Below are 16,508 nucleotides of genomic sequence, written 5' to 3' on the forward strand. Positions count from 1 at the left end.
ACTTGTGCTCCAGAACTTGCTGCACCCCTGGCCAACCTGTTCCAGTGCAGCTACAACACTGGCATCTACCTGGCAATGTGGAAAATTGCCCAAGTATGTCCTGTCCATAAAAAGCAGGACAAATTCAACCTGGCCATTTACCGCCCTATCAATCTACTCTTGATCATCAGCAAAGTGATGGAAGGGGTCGTCGATGTTGCTATCAAGTGGCACTTACTTAGCAATAACCTGCTCACTGGCACTCAGTTTGGGTTCCGCCAGGGCCACTCAGCTCTTGATCTCATTACAGCCTTTGTCCAAACATGGACAAAAGAGCTGAACTCAAGAGGTGAGGTGAGAGTGACTGCCCTTGACATCGAGGCAGCATTTGATCAAGTATGGCATCAAGGAGCCCCAGCAAAATGGAGTCAATGGGAATCGGGGGAAAACCCTCCGCTGGTTGGCATCATACCTAGTGCAAAGGAAGATGGTTGTGGTTGTTGGAGGTCAATCATCTCAGTCCCAGGGCATCACTACAAGAGTTCCTCAGGGTAGTGTCCTAGGCCCAATCATCTTCAGTTACTTCATCAATGACCTTCCCTCCATCATAAGGTCAGAAGTGGGGTTGTTCACTAATGATTGTACAATGTTCAACACCACTCGCGACTCCTCAGATAATGAAGCCGCCTGTATCCAGATGCAGCAAGACCTGGGCAACTCAACTGAACCAGCTACATAACTACTGTGGCTATAAGAGCAGGACAGAGGCTGGGAATTCTGCAGCAAGTAACTCACCTCCTGCCTCCCCAAAGCCTGTCCACTATCTACAAGGCACAAGTCAGGAGTGTGATGGAATATTCTCCACTTGCCTGGATGGGTGCAGCTCCAATAACACCCAATAAGCTCACTTCATAGGCACCCCACTTACCACCTTCAACATTCACTCCCTTCACCACCGACACACAGTGTCAGCAGTGTGTACCATCTACAAGCTACACTGCAGAAACTCAACAAAGTTCCTTAGACAGCACCTTCCAAACCCGCGACCTCTACCACCTAGAAGGACAAGAGCAGCAGATGCATGAGGACATCACCACCTGCAAGTTCCCCTCCAAGCCACACACCATCCTGACTTGGAACTATATCACCATTCCTACACTGTCGCTGGGTCAAAATCCTGGAACTCCCTTCTTAACAGCACCTACACCCCAAGGACTGTAGCGGTTCAAGAAGGCAGCACACCACCGCCATCTCAAGGGCAATTAGGGATGGACAATAAATGTGGCCTAGTCAGCAACGCCCACATGACAGTACTGAATAAAAAAAACACAGGGTTCCTCCAGAGAAGGTCAGGCAGCAGAGCATTGTTTAAGCACCCTAATGGTCTGCTCTATCACATTTCGTGTGGTAGCATGACTTTTGTTATAAGCATGCTGCCCACATATGCATGGATTGCACACCGGGGTCATGAACCATGTCATCCAAGGATAGCCCTTGTCACCCAGTAGCCACCATCTAGTTTGCCATGATGACGCAAATGTAGGTGGCACAGAGGAGTGAAGACATCATGACTGCTGCTCAAATATAGGGCATGCTGCATGATACGCAGAGAGTGAAATCCCTTTTGGTTGATGTACATCTCAGAATTGACATGTGGTGCCTAAAAAGCAACGTGCATGCAGACAATGGCACCCTGCACCATGAGGAAGCCTGCAATCCTCAAGGTCTCCTGCTCACTCTGCCTGCTCTCTCTGGCAAGAGAGAATGAAATATATTCAGCTCTCTTGGAATACAGAGCCTTGGTGGCCATTTTACAACAGTGGATGGTAAACTGGGAGATCTTGGAAATATTGTCTGCTCAAGCCTGGAAGAAGCCAGGTGCATGAAGCTTCATGCCCATATTCACAGCCACTGGCAATACTGTCTTTGCCATGCTCTGAAGGTGCAGTTGTGGCTGTAGTGGGTGGCAGATTTCAATGAGGATGTCTTGGTGAAGTGAAGACGTCTGACACACTGGGCTGGATTTTGCGTTGGGTGGATGGGAGCTGGCCACAGACGTAGAATTCGATGGCGAACCCGCTTCCGCCTAGCCTGGGGATCCATCCCGTATTTTACGGGTCCCCAGGCTTTAATTGTTCCGAGGCGGGACTTCTATCCGCTTGAGGGAGGAAGTCCCGCCTCATTGAGCTGCCGGCCAATCATCGAGCCGGCAGCTCTTAGTCCCAGCAGCGACACCAGGAGCGGTGGCCATTGCTGGATCTGCAGCCGAGCTGCGGACAAGGAGCCAGGACTGCAGGTAAGTTTGGGTTGCCTTGCTGAGGGTAAGCGGTCGTGCCCTGGCGAGGCAAGGGTGGTTGTTTGGGGGAAAGGGGGAGGCATCTTGGGTCCGAGGGGTGATTGGGGAAGCAGGGACGGCCCTCAATCAGGCACTCTATGCCCGATTGTCAGGGCTCCCCCCGGGGGACGGAGAGGCCGACAGCTTTCACCGGGCATCCTTTCCCGGCTCCAGGATGCCCCGCTTGTCACAGGTAAATTCCCGTGGAGGTGAGCGAAGACCCTTAACTGGCCATTGATTGGCCTGGGGCGAGCGGCCCGTTTTCCGCCACCCGCCCCCCCACCTTACGTAAAGTGGGGCGGAGGCGGGAGTGGGTCGGAAAGATTTCCCGGAGCCTCCCGATCCATTTTGCGCCACCCCTCCCACCATCATCCGGCTCACTGCAGTGGCGTAAAATTCCGACCAGTGTTCCTCACTAAGGTTCGGGTAGGACAATTTTTCCCTGAACACCCTGGATGGATGTGGCCTGCTGCCTTATTCCCCTCTTCCCCTTCCATTTTCCAGCAGCATGTCCTGCTCTGTGTTCCCTCTGCTTATTCTCCATGTCATGCTCTAGTCCAAGGTTGATGCATAAAGATCCATGTCTGGGAGCACGTGGTTTGTTCAGAATCCTTGACGTCAGGACGATGACCTTCAGCACATGCCACACCACTTCCTGTAGACTTTAGCAACTTTAAACAACTCTAGAAACCACCAAACACTTCTACAATTGCAGCAACAGCCAACAGAAATCAAATCAACAACTAACCTGAAAATAATTGATGATCCCTTTAAATAGCACTGATAGAGGGTCCTTCCTGTTGTTCAGCTGTGAGAGGTTAAGAGAGGGCGATATCAGGAGAGATGAGCTCCAAAATGCCAGTGCTGGCGTCAAATCAGCGTTACACTGATCTGCCTACACTGCGTACTTCAGGCACACGCTCCCTGCGGGCGCTCTGATGCCCTCACCAAAGTGGTATCTGGCACAGCAGCACCAGAAGTGTGCATGTGCACTGCGGAAGCCATCTACAGACGTAGTGCTGAAAAATTGGGTAGTGCTAAGAAGCTAAATTTCGTGGCTGACATGTTTATTCACAGCTTCTCAAAGAACTGAAATATCTCTTTAAACTAACTTTGATTCACCAGGCACTTTGACTTTAACTCGCCTCTGTATAATTATCAGACCACGTCAGTGGGATGTCTAATTTTGCCTCTGGATAATGTGACATTGTTTTTATGATTGTATCTGATGACATCAAAGTCTGTTTTTCTTTATGTTTGTCTTTCCCTGCTTTGTGAAAGAATAACTGACTTTATAATTCACTTGTGACTCCCCATCTCGAATCAGGAAATTGTAAGATGGGATGTGGCCCTCTTTCACTGGCCCATAAAACAATTGGACTACTACCTATAATGATTGAGTGTGAAGTGGAGGATCAATGCCACACTGAAAACACAGACACACATCACTGAGAGAGCCTCAGGCCTGAGAGTTTCCAGTTGGCAGCGTGTGTTCTGATTGTGGCTTGAAAGGTCAGGAGCGTGAGGTCATTCAGTATATTTTTTAAAAAGCTGGACAAAGGTCTAACTTGAAATTGTAGTAAATCACAAATTAGAGCACAGTTTTAATTCTGTATTTCTATTTTGATAATGCAGAACTGCATCAATGACCGTGCTTTCTACTACCACATATTTCACTGTGCGTAAAATAGGATTAAGATTATAGTTCATATCTAATTGATTTTGATATTAGACAGGCTGTGGTTAAAGTGATTGCTCTTCATTTTACATTGGTCATTCTGATTGCACTGCATTTTGAAGCCACATCCGACCTTTCAGTTTTTTAGCTTATATTTACTCCGTTATCCTAATTTTCAAAACTTTGGCAACTCTGGTTTCTAATTAGGAAGATTTCCTCCAGTTGTCATATCTTAATAACATCACTGGAATTGCACTGAGATTTATTCTGATCACAATCTTCAGTTCATTCGTAAGCCTTTTCTTTTAGTGTGTTTTTGATCTTTAGAAATAAAAGTAATGTGTTTGTTAAACCTGAGCCAAATCTTCTCCCTTCATTAGCACAAAACTTTGATTACCCCAAGCATCAGGCGTGTGATCCAAATTACCCATTTGGGGTCATTTTGGATGAGGTTTTAAACCTGCTGAACATCTCAAGTGGACATAAATTGTATAATTCGACAAAGAGCAAGGAAGTTTTTTTGGGTGATCTGGCCATTGTTTGTCCTTCAACCAACACCACAAAAACCAGGTTTTTTTCATTTGATTTCACTTCACCCCTGTTTTATTTGCTTAAAACCTAATTATTTTCTAACCGTTGCCAGTTCTGATGAAAGGTCACTGACCTGAAACGTTAACTCTGCTTCTCTCTCCACAGATGCTGCCAGACCTGCTGAGTATCCAGCATGTTTTGGTTTTATTTCATATTTCCAGTATCTGCAGTAATTTGCTTTTTTTTTTCATTGTTGTTTGTGGCACCTGGCAGTGAGTGAACTGTCTGCCCTGTTTCCATGTTCTTTTTCTTCAATGATGTTGAATCTCTCTCTTGGTGTAGTATTTCTCTCCCCATCACTTTTTTCTGGGCCTTACTAGCATCAAGCATGGTCATGGCAGCCTTCACCTTCACCAATGTTGGCTGACTTGGCCAGGAGGAAGTACACAAGGATGATGAACAGTGCCTTTCCCTCTGAATTCCCTTCTTCAATCTGCTGCTATTTCACAATGGCAGATCTAACACTGACACTTTACTGTGTGAAGAATCCTGGGCATTTATCTCTGTGCCATCACTTTATAGTACAATGCCCTGGACTCCACTGCACTACACAGTTTAATGCATTCCCATAACTTTCAATACAATCAGATCCATGTCTACCCTGTAATTTGCCAAAAAGTAGTGTCTGATGTCTTAAAGGTTTTATTTCACTGCAATTCAGCCATAGGCCATTTTACTGGCCTATGTCTCACTGTATTTTTCAGAAGGACTATTGTGGGTAATCATGAATGAAGTGGGCACTGGTTTTTCCACAATCTTTGATGCCAAGGTACACACTAATGCAAATGTGATCATTTGAATGAATATCATGTAGTTTCACTCGACCAGAAGATTACATTCGATAAGGAAAGCTCCTTGGCTCATTTTGACTTCATTCTTTCTGAAAACCAACCCTACTGTGTTTCCATTACATCAGCAAGTTATTTTTAAATGGCACCTTCTGTAGCAGTGTAGGGGAGGAGTGACCACATGCTGTCTCCCTCAGTGGCAATGTCACCCCCAAGCATATTTTCTTTTAATAGATTTTCTTTCAAGTCCAAAACTGACTTGATGGAATAATGTTGGAATTATACTGGCACAGAAAAAAAAACAAAATTGGATTAAATAGTCACAAAAATGTTGGCAATGGCTGAAGATGTATTAACCAACTTTTTGATGTATTAAGCATCAGTATGTCCAAAATGATCAGAGTCCCAACACTCCATCTAAACTGCAATGAAAAACATGTAGGTAATTGATCTCTATTTAACTACTATTGTAATCACAGATGTATTATAAGAGATGTAAAATAGAATTTGGACTGATGGCATTTTAAATAAAAACAGGCCCACAGTTTATGAAAATGAAATCAAATGTCAAATACCTTAAGAAAGCGATGATATAAATGTCTGGTGGTGACAGTCTTCAATATTGCAGTGCTCCACCCATTTCCCATAAGCCGCTTTTCCACATCTGGTGGTTTTCAGCAGAGAATTTCACACTGCCCATCTGCTCTTTGACAAGTGAACAGTATTATTCAACTTTGTCCAAACTTATTGCTTCCATTTGTACCTCTTGCATTTTATATACTAAATTGGATACACATTCAAACAGTAAGAACTGCCCGTTTCTTCAGATCCTCTTTCCAAAACGATTCACACTGAGATAAAGCGAGCCTCAGCCTGTAATAAAGATCATTGTTTATAGGAGGACAGAATTTTAATCGTTGCTTTGAATGGGTCTGACATTCCCATACATTACATTTTTTTGTCATAAAAAAACGAATATTCTTTCAAGTCAAAAAATACAATTTGGACTGAAGATGTTGAATCACTTTATTAAGTTTCTGTGACATTGGAGAGAAAAGAGTTGCTGATATGAAGCTCTGGCAAAAGTCCACAAACCTAGCACAAGTCACTTTGCTGCGCAGGTCATTTGAATCAGATTTAATTCGTAAAACCCAGATGGGGAACTTTTTATGAAAACTGAAAGGCATTCGAGGGCTTGTCAAAATGGTAATGGCAGGCGATCTCATTGAACCATACAAGATTCTGACGGGACTGGATAAGGTAGACACTGAGAGACTGGGCTGGATTTTACAGACCCCCCCTGACCTCTGGGGTCATTGCGGGGCGGCCAGAAAATACCTCCGGCAGAGGCCCATCACGGGCCTCGATGCCGGGAACGCCCAGCCTGATATTGTCGGCAGCGGCGAGGCCTCGAGGTGACCTTCACGCCACTCGGCAACGGGAGCAGAATTTACATATTTTAAAAATGCAAATAAATGAATTAATCACTTACCTGCTACCGCTGTCTGTCCCGCTCCGATATTGGTGCCAGTGGCCAACACTCCCGCGCATTCGGATCTCTGCCTGGAGATCCGATGCGAGACACTTATGGGGAGCGGGGAGCAGTAAGTATTTCAGTGCAGGGTGGGGTGAGCGGGGTCAAACTAATCTGATTGGTGTAGGGGATGGTGGGAAGGGGTGAAGTTAAAAGTTTATGAACTTTGTGGGGGAAAGGTCAGGTACACAAGGTGGGGGAGAGGGCAAGGAATGAATTGTATGGTTATTGGTGGGGTGGGAGAGGGGCTAGAAACATTTATTTAATTTTTAAAATAAATTTTAAATGACTATCTCTTTATATATTTAAACTAAATGGAATGGCTCATGAGCCGTCTTCAATATTGCCGAGATCGGTGGCGAGCTTATAAAATCCAGCCCATTGTTTCTGCTGGTCGGGGAATCTAAAACACGGTGGCTCAGTCTCAGGATAAGGGGATGATCATTCAGGACTGAGATGAGGAGAAATTTCTTCACTCAAAGGGTTGTGAATCTTTGAAATTCTCTACCCCAGAGGGTTGTGGAAGCTCCATCATTAAATACATTTAAGGCTGGGATAGACAGATTTTTGGTCTCTCAGGGAATCAAGGGATATGGCGAGCGGGTGGGAAAGTGGAATTGAAGCCTAAGATCAGCCATGATCATATTAAATGACGGAGCAGTCTCGATGGGCAATATGGTCTACTCCTGCTCCTATTTCTTGTGTTCTTGTGCAATGACTAAAGGCCATCGAGCTGATGTTGCTCACTCCATTCTCCAGGTCTTAGTCAAGAATATGAACAGGTTTTGTTTTACTATATTACATAGAATTTACAGCACAGAAACAGACCATTCGCCCAACAGGTCTATGCTGGTGTTTATTCTCCACACAAGTCTCCTCCCACCTTACTTTATCGAACCCCAGCTGCATATCCTTCTAAATATATAATTCTCCTATCTCCAAAACCCAAGAACCTTCATTTGTTTAAACAAATAGTATTACCAGTGTACTTGTTTTTATGTAAGTTAAAGAGTTTCTTTGCTGAAATAATCAGTGGTGAGCATTTCATGGGAAGACCTCGCCTACAGATTTATTATTTTTATCATTTTGTTGTTTCCTATCAATTTCCATTACTTTTTCTTTTTTTTTGTTAAAACAATGAGATGATAGTGTTGGCCTTGGAGGGTTCTGTCAGACCGACAGCGTGAAGGAAGTCCAAGTAACTTCAGTACAAACGGAAAGGAGTGTTAAAGTTAACTATATCCATCTGTTTGATTCTAAAAAGAGGTGCTAATGGCAAGGCTTGCTTTTAAAAAATGTTACTTCTAAATTTATAGGTGCAACCCACACAAGGAGCTAGATCTTATTCTCTTCCCGATGTCAGGTTTCGTGGCGGGGGCGTCGGAGAATCGGAGCGGCAGTAGCCGCCCTGGAAACCAGCGCTTGGATTGCTGGTTCTGATCTTGCAGGGGGCAGAAAAACTCTGTGGTGACACCTCCGCTGCTCTGCAACAGGACCCTACTTTAAATATGGTAAGTACCTCTTTGCATCCATTTGAATGTAATTCGCCGCGATCTTACCATCCGTTCCCACTTTTGAGCTCAACGTGTGGCACTCACATACCTTCACTTTCCCATCCATAAGAAGCTGGTGCCACCGAGGTGGGGAAGGAGTCAACTCTGCATTGTGTGTATGGATAATGGCGGGGGTGGGGGGGGGGGAGGGGGAGTGGGGTGGAGGAAGGGGTCAACTCTGCATTATTTTATGGATAAGGAGGAAGGGGGAAACTCTGCATTTGGATACACTGTTTGGAGGGCTGGCAGCCTTTTAAAGATGGCACCAGCACCTACTCCTGCATTAGGTGATGCCATTCACACTGTCGCGAATGCTGCTCCTGCTGCTCCTGCTACATGATTGAGTGGGGGGGTGGCTGCCGTCATTATGGTAAGTGGCCGAAATTGCTGCGGCACCACCACGTGGGTCATGTGCAGGATGGCCGCCATGTTTCAGGCAGCAGGACTACAAAATCCAGCCCAATCGTCGAGCTCACCTCAATGCAGAATTCGCAGAATTTATCCTTCTAAATAAACATTTTAAACTGTTAATAAATGTAGCCTTTTTAAAAAATTGATGTTAAGTCAGTCTTTATAGAATCGCTGCACTTTGCTCCTAGGCTACAAAAAAACACTCGCCAACTGAATTTTCGGATTCAATTAAATATCAGCACTTACAGGAAGGTAGGGTTACTGTTTTAGGTCTGTGACCTTGATCAGTGTTTTGCTAAAAGGAGTTTGTGCTAAAAGTCCCAGGAAATTACAGATGGCTTAACTCATGCACCATATTTGCCTCAGATCTTTGTGTTGGACAATGGCTTTATGGCATAGATACACCATTGTAATGGCACTTATCTCCTCAAGGGAATTCCTGGCAAATATTCTTAAAGTCAAAAGAAAAGAATAAAGAACATATCAAGATTTTCATATCTTGAGGAATCGAGATGTTATTTTTTGTTTTTTATAATGATTGTTTTTGCAACCGATGGCCAGGACCAGCCCATGCTAACTCAACTTTTGACTTTCCTCTCTCTCCATGTAGGGTGAGGTCCACCTCTAGATCTGCTAAGCTGGGGAGATGCAAGTGTGCGAGGAACAGGAGTCATCAGAGATCTGTCAGGACACAGCACAGTGCTACCAGATTATCGGCCTGATCAGTAAGTTTTTAAAAATTATGCAATTATGAAACTCTACTGTTTTCCAAATGACGTTTGAAGCTTTCTCTAAATCTAGGATCTTGGGCTTCAGCTGTCAGTTGTGCAGCTGAGTGCAGTTAGCATGTGACTGACAGCAACACAGTGGCAATTTGGCAGCAGGATGTTGCTAAGGGAAGGAGTGAAGGCCAAAACAGAAATCTAACCAGAAGGCTGGGTGGTTTCTGTCTCTTCTGGTCCTTCCCTTTCATTTCTTTCTGTCAGAATGTTATTCCCTCATGTCTCCTGCCTGTTGTAGGTCTGAATATTTATACATCTGAGGTCAAGAAGCAGGTCAAGGGTAGCAGAATAAAGTAAAAATACTGAATTCATAGCTCATTAGATGCCATTACTGCTCTCATTTGGTCTTTAGTCTAAGTGTGTGACCTATTTCCAAGAAAAACTTCATTTGCTTAACAGGCCATAATCACTTACCATAATCCTCAGGGAAACCCCACTTTATGTGCTGATGAGGCTGGATGTCTGTTAGCTTTTCGACTGAAATAAATAGCTGCATAAAAGGTGCACTGACCTGGCACTGAAAGCTGTATACAGGCTGGCAGTGCAACAGTTTGCACCTGTGAGTCATCTTATGTTCAGTTCCTAACTGTGTGATGCTAACCAGAAGACAGGAAAAACAGTCAGTGGGAAAATCTTAGGGATACTTTTGTGCACTCCCTGCCACAATAGCCTCTTGCAGTTGTCATTCGAGTCTAATCTTGACTCTGTTTTTTGCACTGCTTTCAATTACTCAAATGTAGTGAGTAAACAAAGAGTTGCAGTTGAGTCATCAAGTCAGTTATTGCCTGGAAGCTATCTTAACTTGGCTCTTGCAGTTTATGAAACGATCTGAACTTTTCATTTAATTTCTATACATTGATAAATCAATCCTAAACGTGAAAAGTGTTGTGATTTTGCAAACATTCCTGTTGAACTGCCTCGTTATTACACATTATAACACATTCACACGGAGTCACTCCTGTATGAAATTGTACTGATGAGACAAAACAATGATGTTAGCAGTATAAACAGAAAAATCATTCAGAGTGCATCTTAGTCACACTGTAAAACTGCAATGTCCTGGTAAAGATTTCCACTTGTTTTCCCAAATGAGCTGTGACACTAATTGTTTACCATTTTGCCTCCTCTCCGATTCCCTTGTTGAGTTGCCTGAACCCTGCGAGTAGATTGAATTTAACTGTCTGAGGATCACAACAGCATTTTCCCATTAAGATGATCACTTTTATTTTCAATTTTGTTATCATGTATCAAGAAATACCCCACAGTCCCAACAGTCCTCCAATCCTACTTGTTAATGGACATTCCTGTAATTTACTCTACAACATGACCTCTTATTCATGTTTCCTACAGTACTACAGTAACCACACTTCAAAAAGTACTTAATTGACTAGAAAGTGTTTTGGGACATCCTGAGGTCACGAAAGGCGCTGTATAAATGCAATTCATTTTTCTTATAATACTCATAATTCTTGAGGTCCTTACTCATTAACTACATACTCTAAATATATAATAGGAAGAGACCACCCAGTCTCTTGGAACTAATGGAACTATCAGAGCTTGTGGGCTTCTTGTAGCCCCAGGCTGTATTTTGCGCACCTGTGCTGGACCCAGGATAGAAATGCTGTCTATTGGCATTGAAAGAAATGCAGCACAGGTTCACCAGAATGTTACCAGGGCTTCATGGATTGTGAGGAGAGATTCCATAAGCAAGGCTTATACTCTATGGAAAGTTAGAGGTTAAGGGATGATTTGACTGAACTTTTAGGATTTTGAAAGGAACTGATAAGGTAGATAGAGAGAAATTTTTCCGCTAGTGTGGGAGTCAGGGACAAGGGGACATCATGGCAAAATCAGAAGCAGGCCATTCGGAAGGGAAGTTAGGAAAAAAACTTCTTCACAGAAAAGGTGGTACAAGTGTGGAACTCACATTCACAAAAAGAAGTAAATGCTAGCTCAATTAATAATTTTGAAACTGAGATTGACAATTTTTTGCTAGACAAGGGTAAAGAAGGATTATTGATCCAAGGTGGGTAAATGGAGTTGAGCCATTTAGGAGGGAAATCAAGGATCATTCTTTCACACAAAGAGAAATGGAAATCTGGAATTCTCAAACCTAAAAGGTTTGCTAGTGCTCTTCGGGGGGGTTTAAACTAATTCAGCAGGGGAATGGGAACCTAAATTGTAGTGCCAGTGTACAGGATGTTGAGAGTAGTGAGGTCAGGGATATGGTTACAAGGACGCAAGAGGGCACTGGCAAGCAAGAACCTGGTTTAAAGTGTGTCTATTTCAACGCCAGGAGCATCCGGAATAAGGTGGGTGAGCTTGCAGCATGGGTTGGTACCTGGGATCTCGATGTAGTGGCCATTTCGGAGACATGGGTAGAGCAGGGGCAGGAATGGATGTTGCAGATTCCGGGATTTAGATGTTTCAGTAAGAACAGAGAAGATGGTAAAAGAGGGGGGTGTGTGGCATTGTTAATCAAGGAGAGTATTACAGCGACAGAAAGGACGTTTGAGGACTCGGCTACTGAGGTAGTATGGGCTGAGGTTAGAAACAGGAGAGGTGAGGTTACCCTGTTGGGAGTCTTTTATAGACCTCCGAATAGTTCCAGAGATGTAGAGGAAAGGATAGCGAAGATGATTCTCGACAGGGGTGAGAGTAACAGGGTAGTTGTTATGGGGGACTTTAACTTTCCAAATATCGACTGGAAATACTATAGTTCGAGTACTTTAGATGGGTCAGTTTTTGTCCAGTGTGTGCAGGAGGGTTTTCTGACACAGTATGTAGACAGGCCAACCAGGGGCGATGCCACATTGGATTTGGTACTGGGAAATGAACCCGGCCAGGTGTTAGATTTAGATGTAGGTGAGCACTTTGGTGATAGTGATCACAATTCGGTTAGGTTTACCTTAGCGATGGGCAGGGACAGGTATATACCGCAGGGCAAGAATTATAACTGGGGGAAAGGAAACTTTGATGCGATTAGGCAAGATTTAGGATGCGTAGGATGGGGAAGGAAACTGCAGGGGATGGGAACAATCGAAATGTGGAGCTTATTCAAGGAGCAGCTACTGCGTGTCCTTGATAAGTATGTACCTGTGAGGCAGGGAGGAAGTTGTCGTGCGAGGGAGCCGTGGTTTACTAAAGAAGTTGAAGCGCTTGTCAAGAGGAAGAAGAAGGCTTATGTTAGGATGAGATGTGAAGGCTCAGTTAGGGCGCTTGAGAGCTACAAGCTAGCCAGGAAGGATCTAAAGGGAGAGCTAAGAAGAGCAAGGAGAGGACACGAGAAGTCATTGGTGGATCGGATCAGGGAAAACCCTAAGGCTTTCTATAGGTATATCAAGAATAAAAGAGTTAGATTAGGGCCAATCAAGGATAGTAGTGGGAAGTTGTGTGTGGAATCAGAGGAGATAGGGGAAGTGTTAAATGAATATTTTGCGTCAGTATTTACAGTAGAGAAAGAAAATGTTGTTGAGAATACTGAGATTCAGGCTACGAGGCTAGATGGGATTGAGGTTCACAAGGAGGAGGTGTTAGCAATTTTGGAAAGTGTGAAAATAGATAAGTCCCCTGGGCCAGATGGGATTTATCCTAGGATTCTCTGGGAAGCTAGGGAGGAGATTGCAGAGCCTTTGTCCTTGATCTTTATGTCGTCATTGTCGACAGGAATAGTGCCGGAAGACTGGAGGATTGCAAATGTTGTCCCCTTGTTCAAGAAGGGGAGTAGAGACAGCCCTGGTAATTATAGACCTGTGAGCCTTACTTCGGTTGTGGGTAAAATGTTGGAAAAGGTTATAAGAGACAGGATTTATAATCATCTTGAAAAGAATAAGTACATTAGAGATAGTCAGCACGGTTTTGTGACGGGTAGGTCGTGCCTCACAAACCTTATTGAGTTTTTCGAGAAGGTGACCAAACAGGTGGATGAGGGTAAAGCAGTGGATGTGGTGTATATGGATTTCAGTAAGGCGTTTGATAAGGTTCCCCACGGTAGGCTATTGCAGAAAATACGGAAGTATGGGGTTGAAGGTGATTTAGAGCTTTGGATCAAAAATTGGCTAGCTGAAAGAAGACAGAGGGTGGTGGTTGATGGCAAATGTTCATCCTGGAGTTTAGTTACTAGTGGTGTACCGCAAGGATCTGTTTTGGGGCCACTGCTGTTTGTCATTTTTATAAATGACCTGGAAGAGGGTGTAGAAGGGTGGGTTAGTAAATTTGCAGATGACACTAAGGTCGGTGGAGTTGTGGATAGTGCCGAAGGATGTTGTCGGGTACAGAGAGACATAGATAGGCTGCAGAGCTGGGCTGAGAGATGGCAAATGGAGTTTAATGCGGAAAAGTGTGAGGTGATTCACTTTGGAAGGAGCAACAGGAATGCAGAGTACTGGGCTAATGGGAGGATTCTTGGTACTGTAGATGAACAGAGAGATCTTGGTGTCCAGGTGCATAAATCCCTGAAGGTTGCTAACCAGGTTAATAGGGCTGTTAAGAAGGCATATGGTGTGTTAGCTTTTATTAGTAGGGGGATCGAGTTTCGGAGCCACGAGGTCATGCTGCAGCTGTACAAAACTCTGGTGAGACCGCACCTGGAGTATTGCGTGCAGTTCTGGTCACCGCATTATAGGAAGGATGTGGAAGCTATGGAAAGGGTGCAGAGGAGATTTACTAGGATGTTGCCTGGTATGGAGGGAAGGTCTTACGAGGAAAGGCTGAGGGACTTGAGGTTGTTTTCGTTGGAGAGAAGGAGGAGGAGAGGTGACTTAATAGAGACATATAAGATAATCAGAGGGTTAGATAGGGTGGATAGTGAGCGTCTTTTTCCTCGGATGGTGATGGCAAACACGAGGGGACATAGCTTCAAGTTGAGGGGTGATAGATATAGGACAGATGTGAGAGGTAGTTTCTTTACTCAGAGAGTAGTAAGGGCGTGGAACGCCCTGCCTGCAGCAGTAGTAGATTCGCCAACTTTAAGGGCATTTAAGTGGACATTGGATAGACACATGGATGAAAATGGAATAGTGTAGGTCAGATGGTTTCACAGGTCGGCGCAACATCGAGGGCCGAAGGGCCTGTACTGCGCTGTAATGTTCTAAATTCTAAAAAAGATTGTGGATGATGGTCAATTGGAGCTTTCAAGACAAAGAATTGACAGATTTTTATTAGGTTAGGCTATCTGAGAATATAGATCAAAGGTTTTAAATGACCACAGTTCACAGTTGAGACCGGGACCAAAAAAGTGCCTCAAATTAGATATTTCATGTTTACATATGAACACACGAATTAGGAGCAGAAGTGGGCCATTCGGCCCCTCTAGCCTGCTCCGCCATTCAATAAGATCATGGCTGATCTGCTTGTGTCTCAAATTCTACCCTCCCATCTACCCCTGATAATCTTTGGTTCCCTTGTCTAACAAGAATCTATCTACCTCCGCCTTAAAATTATTCAATGACATTGACTTCACCACCTTCTGAGGCAGAAAAATTTCTCCTCACCTCTGTCCTAATGTGGCGATCCCTAATTTTAAAACACTGCCCCCTAGTTCTGGACTCCCCTGCAAGAGGAAACATCCTTTCCACATCCACCTTGTCAAGACCTTTCAGGATCTTATATACGTCAATCAAGTCTCCCCTCACTCTTCTAAACTCCAGTTTTTATTTTCTCAAATGCCGAGTTTGGACCATTTTGGATGCAATTTAAAGTAATTTTTAGATAACATCTTGTAATTGTACCCCAACATTGGGATTTTTTTAACAGTTTTAGTGAAAGCAAATATTGAAGGGAAACATAACAACAGAATTAAACACTAAAATAAAAGCAAAAGGTGGATAAATGGAGGTGTAGTACAGATCAACCAGGATCTCATTGAATGGTGGAACGGGGAGTTAGATGACCTCGTCCTGATCCTATATTCCTGTCAGAGGTCCTATAGAATTGTATTAATGTTTTGAAATTGAAGCATTTCTCATTAAGACAGGCTAGGGTAAAATGCACCATTTTGTTTCACACTGTGGGTTGGCTGCTTTTCAATTGTAGGGGTCTGTCTTACAGTGCGAACATACCCATGATGTATGGTACAGGGAGAACAATGAAGGCCGAGGGCAACAGGAAGTACTCAGTCCCATTACTATGTTATTGTGTGGGTGACACATTTAATTTAGAGCCAGAGAACCATTGCTAAAAATATAATGAAGCACATTTCTGGTAAAATAAATTCTCACAGGCAAGATTCCTAAAGGATTAATTTTGGAACAAGTCCTGTAGGCTTTTTATTGGGGCAGTCCAAATATTGTCAGGATATTTTGAAGTGGCTGGGGGAGGGTTAGTGCATATTGTTTTATAGTAGTTGTAAGAGGTAAAATTAATGGTAATCTTCTGTTACCTCAACATACTGTTGCAAAAAATGTCAAGATATAAAACTTTTAACAGTTAATGATCTCAGCTACACCACCAGGAGATATTTATACATCGCCCTGCCTCCAGCATAGTCAACGTGTGAGACTAACCTGCCTCTGTTTACCTACTACGTCAGGAGATTGGCTCCATTCATTTCCTTTGCTGTAGGCAAATAATACATTCAATTAAGTCACAATATTTAATGTATAAAGCCAAAGCCAATTAGATAAAAGCAAATAGGCAAATTGCAGAAAAAGAACAAAGTAACTCACTTATTTGCAAGGAACCGACAAGTCTTTCATCTGACGCTACCATCCACCAGATTTTGTTTGGGGTAGCTTTAATACAGAGGGCCTCAATATTGAATGCAGCCTTCAAACTGACAAAAGAACTGGAAAATAATTGTTCTACACTATCCAAGTATTGTTCACGGGGGTCTAAGTAAATGACGCTCATTCAGTTAC

General features: G+C 43.7%; 1 long non-coding RNA gene across 3 annotated transcripts in view; it reads left to right on the forward strand.

Moving 5' to 3' along the window:
• The first annotated feature begins 7,833 nt into the window (after positions 1 to 7,833).
• Positions 7,834 to 16,508, forward strand: part of LOC137355396 (uncharacterized) — a 204,106-nt gene continuing 195,431 nt past the window's right edge. For 2 of the 3 annotated variants that reach the window (XR_010970919.1, XR_010970918.1), the window contains exons 1-2: positions 8,099 to 8,416; positions 9,480 to 9,594. This is a non-coding gene — a long non-coding RNA (uncharacterized lncRNA). Of the gene's footprint in view, positions 7,905 to 8,098; positions 8,417 to 9,479; positions 9,595 to 16,508 lie in introns of those variants that run through there. The other variant, XR_010970920.1, reaches the window with a different exon arrangement.

Source organism: Heterodontus francisci, chromosome 42 (assembly GCF_036365525.1).
Source record: "Heterodontus francisci isolate sHetFra1 chromosome 42, sHetFra1.hap1, whole genome shotgun sequence".
Taxonomy (NCBI): Eukaryota; Metazoa; Chordata; class Chondrichthyes; order Heterodontiformes; family Heterodontidae; genus Heterodontus; species Heterodontus francisci.